Raw genomic sequence first — 13,553 nt, forward strand, 5'->3', positions numbered from 1 at the left:
AAAGCAAAACAATTAGAGCCGCCAATTTTAGAAGAATGCAATTTCACACAAAATGGTTAATATATAGGACCCCTGCGCTTCTCCATAATATATACCCTCAGATTGGGGAGAGGTGTTTTCGTTGTTCCAGGGAGGGAGGAGGTACTTGGTCTCATATTGTCTGGGATTGCCCAAAGATCAAGCACGTACGGTAAAATATTGAGAAGTACCTCAGAACGACTACAGGGCAAGTTTTAACTATTGATAACTATATTTCTATCCTGGGATGCTCTCCAAACATATCGATGGATAAAATGCAAGAGTAATGTTTATTGATTTCAGCCCTAGAGGCAGGATCATTAATTCTGCAAAATTGGTGCAGAGATATTATACCCTCCTTTCAAGCGTGGAGATCTAAACTCCATAAAGTCAAAGAGTTAGAGAGACGATATGTGTTTCAGATCAGGGTCTCTTACATAATTTGAGAAACACAGGAATTCCATAGAAAATTAATCTGTGTAAAGAAAAAGAATGAGAAAAAAAAGAGAAATGTTAAAAGGAAATTGTGTAAACTGCGACTCCCTTTTTGTTATTTCCTCTTCTATGTATTTTTCATCAATATTTTTTGATGTGATCTAGAATGGGTTATGTATGTGGTAATGATGTCAACCGAAATTGAGCATTGCAAGCACCAAGCCCTTTATTTCGTATATGTGTGTCATGCTATGCATTGAAATCTCAGTTAAAAAAAAATTGCATTTCCTTTCGCAAACGAGTCGGTGGGAAACTGCACATCCCTAGTTTGTGAATGGGAATAGTATATCCAATTCCACATCCTTGCTACCGGCTCCTAACAAAACTATCTATGTTTGTAGCTGTATTGGTGGGCCATAGACCGGTCCGGTGTGTGAAGATCTGATCACTGCTGCTTACCCAAACGGTAAAGAACGATGATTATGAAGGTCCATACGGCTGTTATCACTCCCAGGGCTATAGCTTGTCTCCTCACGCGACGGAGCTCTAAGAGAACTGCAAATAAAATAATACATGATTATTATTCACCTTTCAATACCTGAAGTACAACCTCAGTGAAGATGTACAGCCCTGTCATAGCAAGTGTCTTTGATTGTGTATCAGTAAGCATCTCTGTGGGTATGCCAGGTCCAGTAAGTACCTCTGTGTGGGTGTCAGGTCCAGTAAGGGCCTCTGTGTGTGTGCCATGTCCAGTGAGTGACTCTGTGTGTGTGCCAGGTCCAGTAAGCAACTCTGTGTGTGTGCCAGGTCCAGTAAGTCACTGTGTGTGTCTCAGGTCCAGTGAGTGACTCTGTGTGTGCCAGGTCCAGTACATGACTCTGTGTGTGTGCCAGGTCCAGTGAGTGACTCTGTGTGTGTGCCTGGTCCAGTAAGTGACTCTGTGTGTGTGCACCAGGTCCAGTAAGTGACTCTGTGTGTGTGCCTGGTCCAGTAAGTGACTCTTTGTGTGTTGGCAGGTCCAGTAAGTGACTCTGTGTGTGTGCCTGGTCCAGTAAGTGCCTCTGTGTGTGTGCCAGGTCTAGTAAGTGACTCTGTGTGTGTGCACCAGGTCCAGTAAATGACTCTGTGTGTGTGCCTGGTCCAGTAAGTGCCTCTGTGTGTGTGCCAGGTCCAGTGAGTGACTCTGTGTGTGTGCCAGGTCTAGTAAGTGACTCTGTGTGTGTGCCTGGTCCAGTAAGTGACTCTGTGTGTGTGCACCAGGTCCAGTAAGTGACTCTGTGTGTGTGCCTGGTCCAGTAAGTGCCTCTGTGTGTGTGCCAGGTCTAGTAAGTGACTCTGTGTGTGTGCACCAGGTCCAGTAAATGACTCTGTGTGTGTGCCTGGTCCAGTAAGTGCCTCTGTGTGTGTGCCTGGTCCAGTAAATGACTCTGTGTGTGTGCCTGGTACAGTAAGTGACTCTGTGTGTGTGCCAGGTCTAGTAAGTGCCTCTGTGTGTGTGCCTGGTCCAGTAAGTGACTCTGTGTGTGTGCACCAGGTCCAGTAACTGACGCTGTGTGTGTGCCTGGTCCAGTAAGTGCCTCTGTGTGTGTGCCTGGTCCAGTAAGTGACTCTGTGTGTGTGCACCAGGTCCAGTAAGTGACTCTGTGTGTGTGCACCAGGTCCAGTAAGTGACTCTGTGTGTGTGCCTGGTCCAGTAAGTGACTCTGTGTGTGTGCACCAGGTCCAGTAAGTGACTCTGTGTGTGTGCCTGGTCCAGTAAGTGACTCTTTGTGTGTTGGCAGGTCCAGTAAGTTACTCTGTGTGTGTGCCAGGTCCAGTGAGTGACTCTGAGTGTGTGTGTCAAGACTAGTCAGTGACTCTGTGTGTGTTCCTGGTCCAGTGAGTGACTCTGAGAGTGTGTGTAAGGACTAGTCAGTGACCCTGTGTGTGTGTCAGGCCCAGTCAATGTCAGTGAGTGTGTACCAGGACAAGACACTGAGCGTTTGCCACAACTGTTAGAGTACTATAGTGTGTGCTAGGGTAACCAGTGCCTCCCATCTGTGCCAACATTGGTCAATGACTTTCAGAGTCTGCCAAGACCAACACATATTGCTGGTGTATACCAAAGTGTAATACTGGCTCTCAGTGTGTGCTGTCCTAGACAGCGATTCCTTGTGTGTGACAGGTCTAGTTATCAATTTTCAATATGTGTCAAAATTGACCATTGACTCTCAGCGTGTTTGCAGTCCGGCCAGTGACTCTGTTTGTGCTAAACCCAGACCCTGGTTGTCTGCGTGTACCAGGTGTACCCAGTAACTCCTAGTGTCCTCCATGACTACCTTCTGAGTCTCAACGAGTACTGTGGTCTTTGACTCAGAGATTCCCAAGATGGGACACTGGCTAAGAGCGTGCAACAACACTAGCAGGTCAGTTCAGTGTATCCATGACTAGCCAGTAAATATCAGTGTGCATCATTCATGGTCAGTGACCCCCAGTGAGCTCCATGACTAGCCTGTGTGTCTCAGTGAGCGCCATATTTAGAGCTTTGGTTCTCAGCGTCTGCCAAGATGAGACACTGACTATCAGTCAGAGACAACACAGTGTATTCCATGACTGTTGAGTCAATCCCAGTGTGAGTTGAAAGCTGACCCCGTCACACTGTATCCTCATAGCATCTCGAAGGGCGGCCTTACCTGCGGGTGAAGGTTCACCCCTCCTCGGAGCACGGGTTGACGCCATTTGATCCTCTGCAATCCACAGGGCTCTGTGTAGAGAAGAGTTTGAAGAGAGGTGGTTTGTACCTAAAACAGACACAGGAAACAGCCTTGAAAGTGCTGATGCATCTCTCCATGACGCACACCGTGGGGGAGGGAGGGAGGTGCTGAGGATCAGATACAATCTTGTTACTGCTGCAGTTTGTTTGAGAAGGAGAGATGCTGAGAGTCAAGATAAGAGGCAGCATCACCAACACCTATCTTCAGTGATGCGTAGGAGGGAGGTGGGTGGGGGAGAGAAAGAGAGAGAGAGAGGAAGAGAGAGAGGGACGGAGCGAGAGAAAGAGAGAAAAGAGGCCTTTGTGCAAGGGAAAGTGCTGTGAATAGAGAAAAAGTTAAATATGCCCCAAAGTCTGGAGAGGACCCTGAGCTAATCCTCGTTCACCTAATTTGGAACACTATGGGACATATTTACAGGTGAATTGCACCACCGGAGTGTCCCTTCTATCGATGTTCCAGTGGCACAATGTCCTGCACCATATTTACAAAGAGGCGTTAAGCCACTTTTTGAGGCTTAACGCCGCTTTGTAAACATGGTAGCTTTTCACACAGGTATCTGCGTGAAAGGGGGGTGCAGTAAGTGTTGCTTTGGGCATTCCACCTCAACACCATTGCTTTTGACGCTGCTCCAGATGTACGAGGATCTGTAAATCTGAGGCAGCGACAAAAACAAATGCCATTGACAAACAGGCCCTATAGTGGCGCAACGAGGAGAAACACTTTTATTACTCCTTGTTTTTGCTTTGAAAGTGTTCCTTCCTCCACATGAGAAAGCCTAAATTGACCCTGGGCAATGAACTCCGCTCCGCTAGCGGAAGATGCAGAGATTTGGTAACTACGCATTTCATTGAAAACACGGAATTCATGCAATAATTCCCACTCTGCTGCTCAGTGGAGTTACCTACTGTACCCACAACCCTTTGATAAATCAACTTCTTCTTTACATGCTAAAAAAATATATAACCAATTCACAAAGTGAAAAACATCAGGCAATGAGAGAGGTGATGAGTTTGGGGTCACCCCTTACCGAGGGGGAGGGCAAGCAGATGCCTTGAACACAAAGAGCATATCATGCTGAACAATCCGGTGGTTGTTGGATCCTCCTAGAACCGCCCCAAGCAAAGTTATGGGAAAAAATACAGTGACAACCAAAGGCCCAGCAAAGCATTATGGGACGAGATTCTAGAGTTTAGTGAATATTATAGTATTAGCTCTAAGCTGAGCCCAAGAGCCTGCCCCTTGAGGAATGTTTTGATATTGGATACTATAATATTCACTGCACCCTAGAATATTGTCCCAAAATGCTTTGCAGGGCCTTTGGTTGGAATTGTATTTTTTGCCCATAACTGTGCTTGGGTTGGTCCTAAGAGGATGGGACCATCACTGAATCGTTCAGCAAGATGTGCACTTTGTTTTCAAGGCATCTGCTTGGTTCTATCCGTAGGTTAGAGAGGAAATCACCTCTCTCACTGCTTGCTGTATTCTCATTTTCACTTTTGTGAGATGATTATATGCATTTTTAGCACATAATAATAGAGTTGATTATACTGCAGAGTATAGAAGGGTGCTGAGGGGTGTGCACAGCATTGTTTACTGCAGAGTATGCAAGGGTGTAGAGGGGTGTGCACTGCAGTGGTTATACTGCAGAGTACGCAAGGGTGTTGAGGGTTGTGCACGTCAGTGATTATACTGCAGAGTATGTAAGGGTGCCAAGGGACGTGCACTGCAGTGATTATACTGCAGAGTACGCAAGGGTGCTGAGGGGTGTGCACTACAGTGACTATACTGTAGAGTATGTAAGGGCTCCAAGGGGTGTGCACTGCAGTGATTATACTGCAGAGTATGTAAGGGCACTGAGGAGTATGGGAGGGTGCTGAAGTGTGTTCACCGCCGTGATCACTAAACAGAGCGGAAAGAGGGAGCTTGCATTGAAGTGTTTTGAAGTCTTCAGACTCTTAATTCAGTGTTTCAAATAAAGTTTAATGCACGCGGTGTGTAAATATGATTTAATGTCCAAGTTTATGTAGTAATTTAGAGAGTTTATATCCATCATTCATGGTTTTTGGTTCATCAAAGATACAAGCTTGCAACATCTAAGGCTCAGCAGGTTTATTATTATTTCAAGAGGCAAGAGTGTGGGCTTAGACTTCTGTAGATAATGTCACTGATTTCTAACCCAGCATTCCCCTCAAGGGAGAAAGGTTTCACCACTGATAGATAATGTTTCTATAGGTATCAAGATTCTATCAAGTAGATCCCAGAACTTCACATGAGCAGAATGAAGCCTTTTCCCAATGCCTCTCTGGCATCCTCTTAACACCCCTAAGTAGAACTAAAGGGGGGGGGGTGAAGGATTTCCCAGGGGGGAAAGGGGATGGGGATAGAGAAGAGACTGCTTGTCTTCTTCTTAAGGTGTCTTCTACTACTACTTCTAGAGCTTGTTGTTTTATATTTTAGAACACTGTAAAACAAATGAACATATTACTTCACACTGAAATACTCTCCAAACTTATCATGCTTATTATGCTTGGTATTTTACTCTTCTTGGAAGAACACACCCTTAATAAGACAGGCTATTGTTCCTCTTCTGTTTATGATTATCTTGTGTTGAGTTGAGTAAGATTTTCTCATAGGTTATTTAGATTACTCCTACTAACTATCCTTTTCTGGTAAGTGAAAAACTTTTATGAATAATAGTGTTGTGCAACTGTACAAGTAGAAATTGTTTTAAAAGAGGCTTTTTGATGTATTATTGTAAACATTCCTATTCAGACTTTAAACTAAGGTCTGTACTACTTAAAAGTTTTAAATCATTTTCTTAATTTTTTCTCTATAGGTACTTGCATGGACTGGCACAGTATGACCCTGAAGAAAATACAGTGAGTGACAACCTTCAACCTTGGACTCTCTGTGAAGAGTGATACGCTATTGATACATCTTCAGTCTTTTTCAATGTTTTTTGTCCTCGTAGGCTCCTCCTTGAAGCTGGAATCACACCTGATGAGAGATGGAACACTAACACTGCAGACGGGCATGCACAATTCAGAACTAAGCTACACTATCCTAATCACTGGTATGCATGAACAAAATACTACTTCCACTTTCCCATCAATAAATGGACCTGATTGATCTACCGGCAAGGATGCGCCGAGAACACACTCCTCTTCCTCCCCCCTCAGGCACCGTCATTGTACATAGTCTGTCTCGTCATTATCATTATGTAAAACATATTGTGTAACCACAGTATTTTTCTTACCACTTCCTCCTGGAAATCCGGCGTCTACACTGTATTTTTGAGGGTTCATAAAGTTTGGCATGGGAGCTGGGGCACCTGATACTGTGGAGTAACTACCCGCTGCGGCTGATTAATAATCACTTCATTCTGCGTCTGTAGATTTAAATTTTGATTTGGCCCATTATTATGCTGAATATTCTTACACTCATTCCTCCAATGTCCAAGCTTTCCGCATGCATGACAAGGAAACTTCTTCTTTGCTTCCTCTCCATTCACTCCACCTCCTACTCTACCACCATTCCTTACTTGATCATTCTGATTCTGCTCTTTCACCTATCAGACTATCAGTCCGGGCATTTAATTTATCCTCCTGCTGTTCTGCCAATTTCACTTGTGCCCACATCATTTTTTCTTTCAACTTTCTATGCCTTGCCTCAATGTCCTCTCCGCAATACTTGGCATATTTCAAAATGTCGTTGATCGTTTTTCCTAGACAGCACAACATGTGCTGCTGAATCATCTGACAAATCTCCTGCTTCAAACCATACACAAACCGATACACAAAATGTCTCAAATCTTTATCTCCAATGGTCTCAAAACCAAAATACTGTTTAAGCACTTGTAACGACCGTTCATAATGTGCATGTACAGACTCATTTGGCTCCTGAGTTGTTCTATCTATCTTTACCCAATCTGTTTCTTTAAAAGAAAAGGTTTTTGCAGAGCAATCAACAACTGACCCCTCATATCCTGTCGCAATTCAGCAGTACTTACCTCATAATCCTTACTATATCGCATCACACAAACTTTAGGATTATTAGGAAAACTCGGATAAGTAATAGAGGCAGTATTACACTTAGTGCGTCTGGAGATAGCAAATGCGACACCTTCTGGTGAAAATCTATGACCTGCATGATCCAGCGCAAGGACATTAGAAACGCGCTTACAAGAAACCAAACATAATAACATAGTTAATTTTGAAGAAAGTTGTTTGCGTGATAGATATTTATTGGAGGGCCAAGCCTCCAAGAATTGTAAAACAGTAGAAACATCCCATAATTCAATGTATTTAAGGCAAGGAGGTTTTACTAACCTGACACCCCTGAGTAGCTTGCAGACTAAGGGATGCTCACCAGCAGGCTTGACATTGACTGTAATATGGCCTGCAGAAATGGCAGATCAAAAAGTATTAACTGTTCTATAGGCAAGACCGGGAAAAGCAATGAATGCAAGAAAATTCACAATCACAGAGACATCCACTGCAGCGGGATCCACATCCCGTTGACCGCACAATTACACCATTGTTTCCAGGCTGTGGAATAACGTTTGTGTGGGTTGCAGTGCAGAATGCTGCTGTTCGTCTGGTTTGCGGCCTCCCCCTTCATGAATGTATCACCCCCCACCGGCATAAGCTGCACTGGCTTCCCATTCACAAAAGGGCGGAATTCAAGGCACTTACCTTAGCCCACCGGGCAGTCAAGGGAAAGGGCTCTGCATACCTATCCTCCTGCCTCCGTCCATACAGCAACACCAGACTTCTCCGTTCCATCTTTAAACAGCTTCTTTCCACCCCCAGATTCAAAAAAGTTCGTTCTGGGGGAAAAACATTTCAAGTCTGTGCCTCCACCCACTGGAACAAGTTACCCATGTCCATCCGGACCATCCAGGAGGAACTCCCTTTTAGGAGAGCCCTAAAAACCTTTCTTTTCTGTTAGTACCACCTGAGTCAGATACAGCATCAATTCTCACAGTAGCGCCGGGACACCCCGATGGGGTATCTGTGCGCTATATAAAATTCCCTAAATAAATAAATAATGAGACCAAGCATCACTGATAAATCGGGTAGAGTCTCGAGAAAGGTCTGAGATTTTCCCGCGATCCCTGAACACCGCCAGGCAACTAGAAAGATTTGACCCGATTCTTTCAATGGATGCGGGTTGTTGAGAGGATCCAGCAACAGATTCCAGCGTTGGTGAAGAAGGTGCGGCACTGCACAAAGCATCTCCAGAAGAACCTGGAACCAAGCCTGAGCCCTCCAAAGAGGAGTGATCAGAATCAATTCTGACTGATAATTCTTTGTGCGTGCTAGGACCCTGGGAATCATCACATATGGGGGAAAGGCATAACACAGTTGTGACGGCCAGTCCTGCGGAAATGCATCGATAGCCAGAGCTTCCGGATCCAGGTGCCAACTGAAAAACATTGGACGTTGCCTGTTGAGTCAAAAGGCAAATAGATCGATCTGGCATGGACCTCAAAGTCGAATTAGAGACCTGAATACACGAGGATGAAGCCTCCAATCGCTGAAATCTCTGAGATGACGAGAATTCCAATTGGCAATCAGATTGGTGCACCCTTGAAGATACTCCGTAATCACTGTGATTTTCCTCTAAAGACAAAAGTGCCAGAAATCCTTGGTGATTTCTGCTAAAATCTTGGATTTCGCCCACCCTAACTTATTCACATGCCATACCACTGCCACATTGTCCATGCGGAAAAGAATGCAACAATTCATCATGTGTGGTGAAAGACAACAAATTCCAGGTGACCCTGCCTGGAGCTCCAGACAATTGATATGGAGAGACAATTTGTTCTGGGACCACCGGCCCCCTGTAGTTACCTGACAGCAATGGGCTGCCCATCCCCACCAACTGGCATCGGACTCCACTTACGGAGACACTCCGAACAGGGCTCGACCATTCCAGGACACCATGTGTTCTAACCACCACAACATCTCTCACCTCGCCTCCTCCGAGAGAGGAATCTGATCTGAATATTTGAGGCCTTTCTGGAGATGGCGGATTTTGAGTCGCTGAAGTGCTCAGTAGTGGAGAGGACCCGGGAATATTGCTTGGATTGAGGAAGCTAGCAGGTCGACTATCCGGGCTAGGAGTCTCAATACTACAATCTGTTTGTGGAAAATCAACCTCAATTCCCTCTTGATAGATCTGATCTTCTGAATGGGTAAAAGGAGCTGACTTCTGAGGATTCACTAGAAATCCGAGAGACTGTAAAAGATCTATTGACCACTCCGAATGAGTCATAAACAGAGGAGGGCAATGAACCATGATGAGAATGTCATTCAAATAAATTATTAGTCTAACACCCCGGGCTCCCAGAGACTCCACGACAGGCCTCAGAAGGTTCGTGAGGCACCAAGGTGCCGACGAGAGGCTGAAAGTGAGAACCGTCTACTCAAACCAAACTACCTGCCATTGGAATTGCACAAACCAATGATGAGGACCGTAAATGGGAACTGACAGATATGCATCCTTCAGCTCTAGATGGACCATCCAGTCCCCTTCCTGAAGAAGGTCCCGAAGAAGATGGATGCCCTCCATCTTGAAGTGTCTATAAACGACATGGCCATCGAAGTCCCTGAGGTTGAGAACTAGTCTGGACCCACCACCTTTCTTTTGAACCAGAAGGATGTTGCTACTGAACCCCTGAGGATGATGGATGATCTGAATTTGGCCCCTTTTTGCAGAACAGAATCTATTTCCATGGAAATGACAGCCTGATCCTGAAGGGAAAAAACTAGGGGCGCTGGAGGCAGAGTCTGAATGGGAAAACTGAAGAACTCTATCTTGTAACCCTTTACAGTGTCTAACACCCGTGCATTGCTCGAGATCTGTTGCCAACTGGGGAGAAAAAAATCAATTCTGCTCCCCAACAAAACTTCTGAAGCTGCAATCAAGCTCACCTGAAGCTGAGGAATTGTGATGTCCTCCTTGATTTCCACCATAACGTCCTTTCCTGAACTTGTGTGCTCTGCGAGTGGGATAGAAGGAGGAGTTTTTGTTATATCCTGAGTCCTGATAACCTCCACGATGGGACTGAGAGCCACACTGGGCGCCTTGGTCAAAACCGCAGCCGAACGATCGTCACCTATATCGTCCGGCCCATCCAAAAACTGGGCAAAAAGCTCGTTGAAGGGAGGACTGAGCTTGATCTAGGCCACTGAACATGGCAACAAATTTGGTCAGTTCTTTAAGAAAAGGCTGACTAAACTGTAAACCCTGAGCAAAGACTAAGAAGAGGACAATTCCGCTAACTTTGGGTCCAACTTCTATAGAATAGATCGTCTGCATTCACACGACATGGCACAATTGGCGTCACCCAATTGACAGATGGCTCTCTGAGCCCACCCAATCAACTCATCTCGGTCAATGGCGAAGGCGGACTCCTTAGCCCGAAAACCAGCTCCCAAATTTTTGTGAGGGGACCAAACAAGTCTAACAACTTGTCCTGATAAGAACGCCATGATCTATTAATTCCTTTTTTGGGGTCTTTAGCGTACTTCTTGAGGTGAGTCATCATGGAGAGATGGACCTCGGGCGTTTCCGCCAATTTATCAGCTAGACCTGGCCGAGGACATTCAGAACGCAGACGCGTCCTCACATCTTTGTCAAAAGGTTGGCGAATATGGGACTGGACATAATCCGCTACCTCCGTGGACGGGAGCCAGGAAGATGAATTAGGGTGCACAATTTCTGTAGGATGAAAAGTAAGGATTTGTGGATTAGTAGGTGCATCAACAAAATGCTCTTTACGAGCCTTCTTAGCAGGAGGAGAAGCTTCATGGTCCGAAGACGTGCCAGAAGAAGTGTCCCCATCGTCCGTCTGGCGAGAATGTGAGACCGGAGCATCTTTGGAAGAATAACCATAGGAATGGTCATTAGAGAGAGCCTTGGCTAACTTATCAAAGTCAGACTTATGAGGATTCGCAACCTTTGCTGCGGTCGAGGAAGAACGACCAGAAGAATTTGGCAGCCAGCCCTGCTACAAAGCATACCAACACAGATGGCGTGTCAAAGGCTCAATAGCACAAACCAGCGCTTTATTAACAGAATGTTGGACACCCACATCAACTCTTGCTCCATGAACCCAGAGGCCCCTTCATCATAGTAATAACCTTCCTCATCATAATATTCAGCCATAGTAACACTAGTAGTGTAAATAATGCCCACAGGAGGAAGTGTAAACACTGCAACCAAGTGTATTGCCAGAAAGCAAAATAAGGGGGAGTGATATACCTCAGGCAAGCCAACAACACAGATACAAAGCAACTGCAAAAAAATAAAAATTAAGCGTGGAGGGAGAGTTTGTCAAGAACCACTCTAGGCAATGCCTATGCACAATTATTCAGCACAAACTCGTAATGGGGGACGTTTGGACTTAAAACTGGGGCTGTCGCCAGGCTAGTGGGCAAAAGAGCATAAACAGCGCTTCTCCCGCGCTAAAGAAACCTTAATACCGTAAAAAAATATAAAGAAATTTCCCGCTGGGCATGCGCGGTAATGACCGCCTGAGCGCAATAGAGAGAGGTCAACGCGCTAACAATACGTGCGTCCTCCTGCCCCGCACTCCCACTCCACAACAAAGAAATACGCGCGGGCGTAAAGCATCGAAACCAGGGAGGTGACACACGCTCCCAAAAGGAAACAAAATCAAAGAACTGGAGCATCTAAATGAAACAAGCGCAATGAGCTGCAAGCGCCACACGGCGAACAACGAAGCAAAGAGCAAACAAAGCAAGCAATAACGCGACAGCAACACAATGCAAACAAAGCATGAAATAATGTAAGTGCAATGGTAAAGCACTTAACTGGCTGCCGAGCAGCAAAGAAAGAGGATTTGGTGTTCTCTTATGGACCTTTTATAGGGGGTTCTCTATGTCATGTGATATCCAGTGTGTGTTCATGGGTATTGTAGAGTTTATTTCTTTTATTGTTATCTGAGCAACTGCTGAGATTTCTTCAGTAAAGAAATGAGAAGGATAATCGGAGCCTCCGGTCCTGACATAGATTTTTCAGATTTTGCAATGTTAACCTAGGGAAAGAAGAAATCATTCAGCATACATATAGGTAGCATGGACTCACAAGACCAGTCTGTCCCTCTTCAATGCCAAAGCCCTAGGCACCAGGGGTACCATCAGGTAGAGACTTACATGGTGCACTGAAGTTGTGCCAAATGGGAAACAAAAGGTATAGATTTTATATAAGGAACACTGGCACTGGGACCCTGGTCAGTGGGACCCAGTTCACTGCAGTCAAAGTTGCATCAAAAACCAGGCACAAAAGTGAGGGGACTACTGCTACCAAAACTCAGTTTCCTACATCACCCATGTGAAAAATGTTATGGAGGCCTGAACTTGAACTAATCCTAAAAGACAAAAAAAGGCTTCCCCCTGGGGGGATGCCTAGCAGTTAATGAATGCAATGATAAGGCACCTGCAGAGGAGAGAAAAAAGGAGGCACTGGGAACAAACTTTATGAAGTGAAATTCACGTTACTCAGGCCTGGATAAACGTTCAGTTAACTTGCATCAAAATGGATTCAAAACAAGTACAGTTAGCCTCAATAAACAAAGTAATACCTTTCAGATATATGCGTGGCTCTTACTTAAGATAAGTGAAGCCACCTACTGTTCATTAATGAATACATTGATTAATATGATTAGCGCATAACGTGAATATAGCACACAAGTGCATTCGGCACTAAAATGACTCTGGACCAATTGTTAGTTAGTCTGTCAAATTACATCAACTTTACTAGATACACAAGTATAAAATCCACATCATCATATTGATATTAGAGGGCCTTAAAGAGTCCTGGTGTTCACAGATAAGTAAGTGAGAATTACTTCAGGCTTCTTTCAAAATGTTGTATGTGAGACTTGATTTATAAAAGTTATCGTCTTCTCTTGATAATAATAATCCACATTTGTAAAGCGCACAATCACCCGTAAGGGTCTCTAGGCGCTGGGGGCCGTCGGGAATATTAAGCAAGCTATTGCCCAGAGTCACATGGTGCTGGGCTAATCTGCCACCGGTGCCGGGGATCGAACCGTGATCCCCAGCTTCCAGCGTCAGTCGCCCTGGCCGCGGCGCCACACCTCTCCCTCTGTGCTGACGATACACAAACACATCTGTACATCGTCAGCACAGATGATCAGAGAAGATGATTTTTTAGTGGAAAAATGTGATGTATCCATGTTGTGTTTTGGGCGTTTTCATGTTGCGGGCACTAGGCCTACCCACACAAGTAAAGTACCATTTGTATCAGAAGACTTAGGGCACTGCTGGGTGGAAGGTAGTCTGTGGATTCCCA

General features: G+C 45.1%; 1 long non-coding RNA gene across 1 annotated transcript in view; it reads right to left on the reverse strand.

The window, feature by feature from the left end:
• Positions 1 to 916: 916 nt before the first annotated feature.
• Positions 917 to 13,553, reverse strand: part of LOC144766969 (uncharacterized) — a 164,306-nt gene continuing 151,669 nt past the window's right edge. Inside the window, exons 2-3 of the long non-coding RNA XR_013598008.1 lie at positions 3,126 to 3,233; positions 917 to 1,008 (exon numbers count right to left, since the gene is read on the reverse strand). This is a non-coding gene — a long non-coding RNA (uncharacterized LOC144766969). The remainder of the gene's footprint in view (positions 1,009 to 3,125; positions 3,234 to 13,553) is intronic.

This window comes from Lissotriton helveticus, chromosome 1_1 (genome assembly GCF_964261635.1).
Source record: "Lissotriton helveticus chromosome 1_1, aLisHel1.1, whole genome shotgun sequence".
NCBI classification, from domain to species: domain Eukaryota; kingdom Metazoa; phylum Chordata; class Amphibia; order Caudata; family Salamandridae; genus Lissotriton; species Lissotriton helveticus.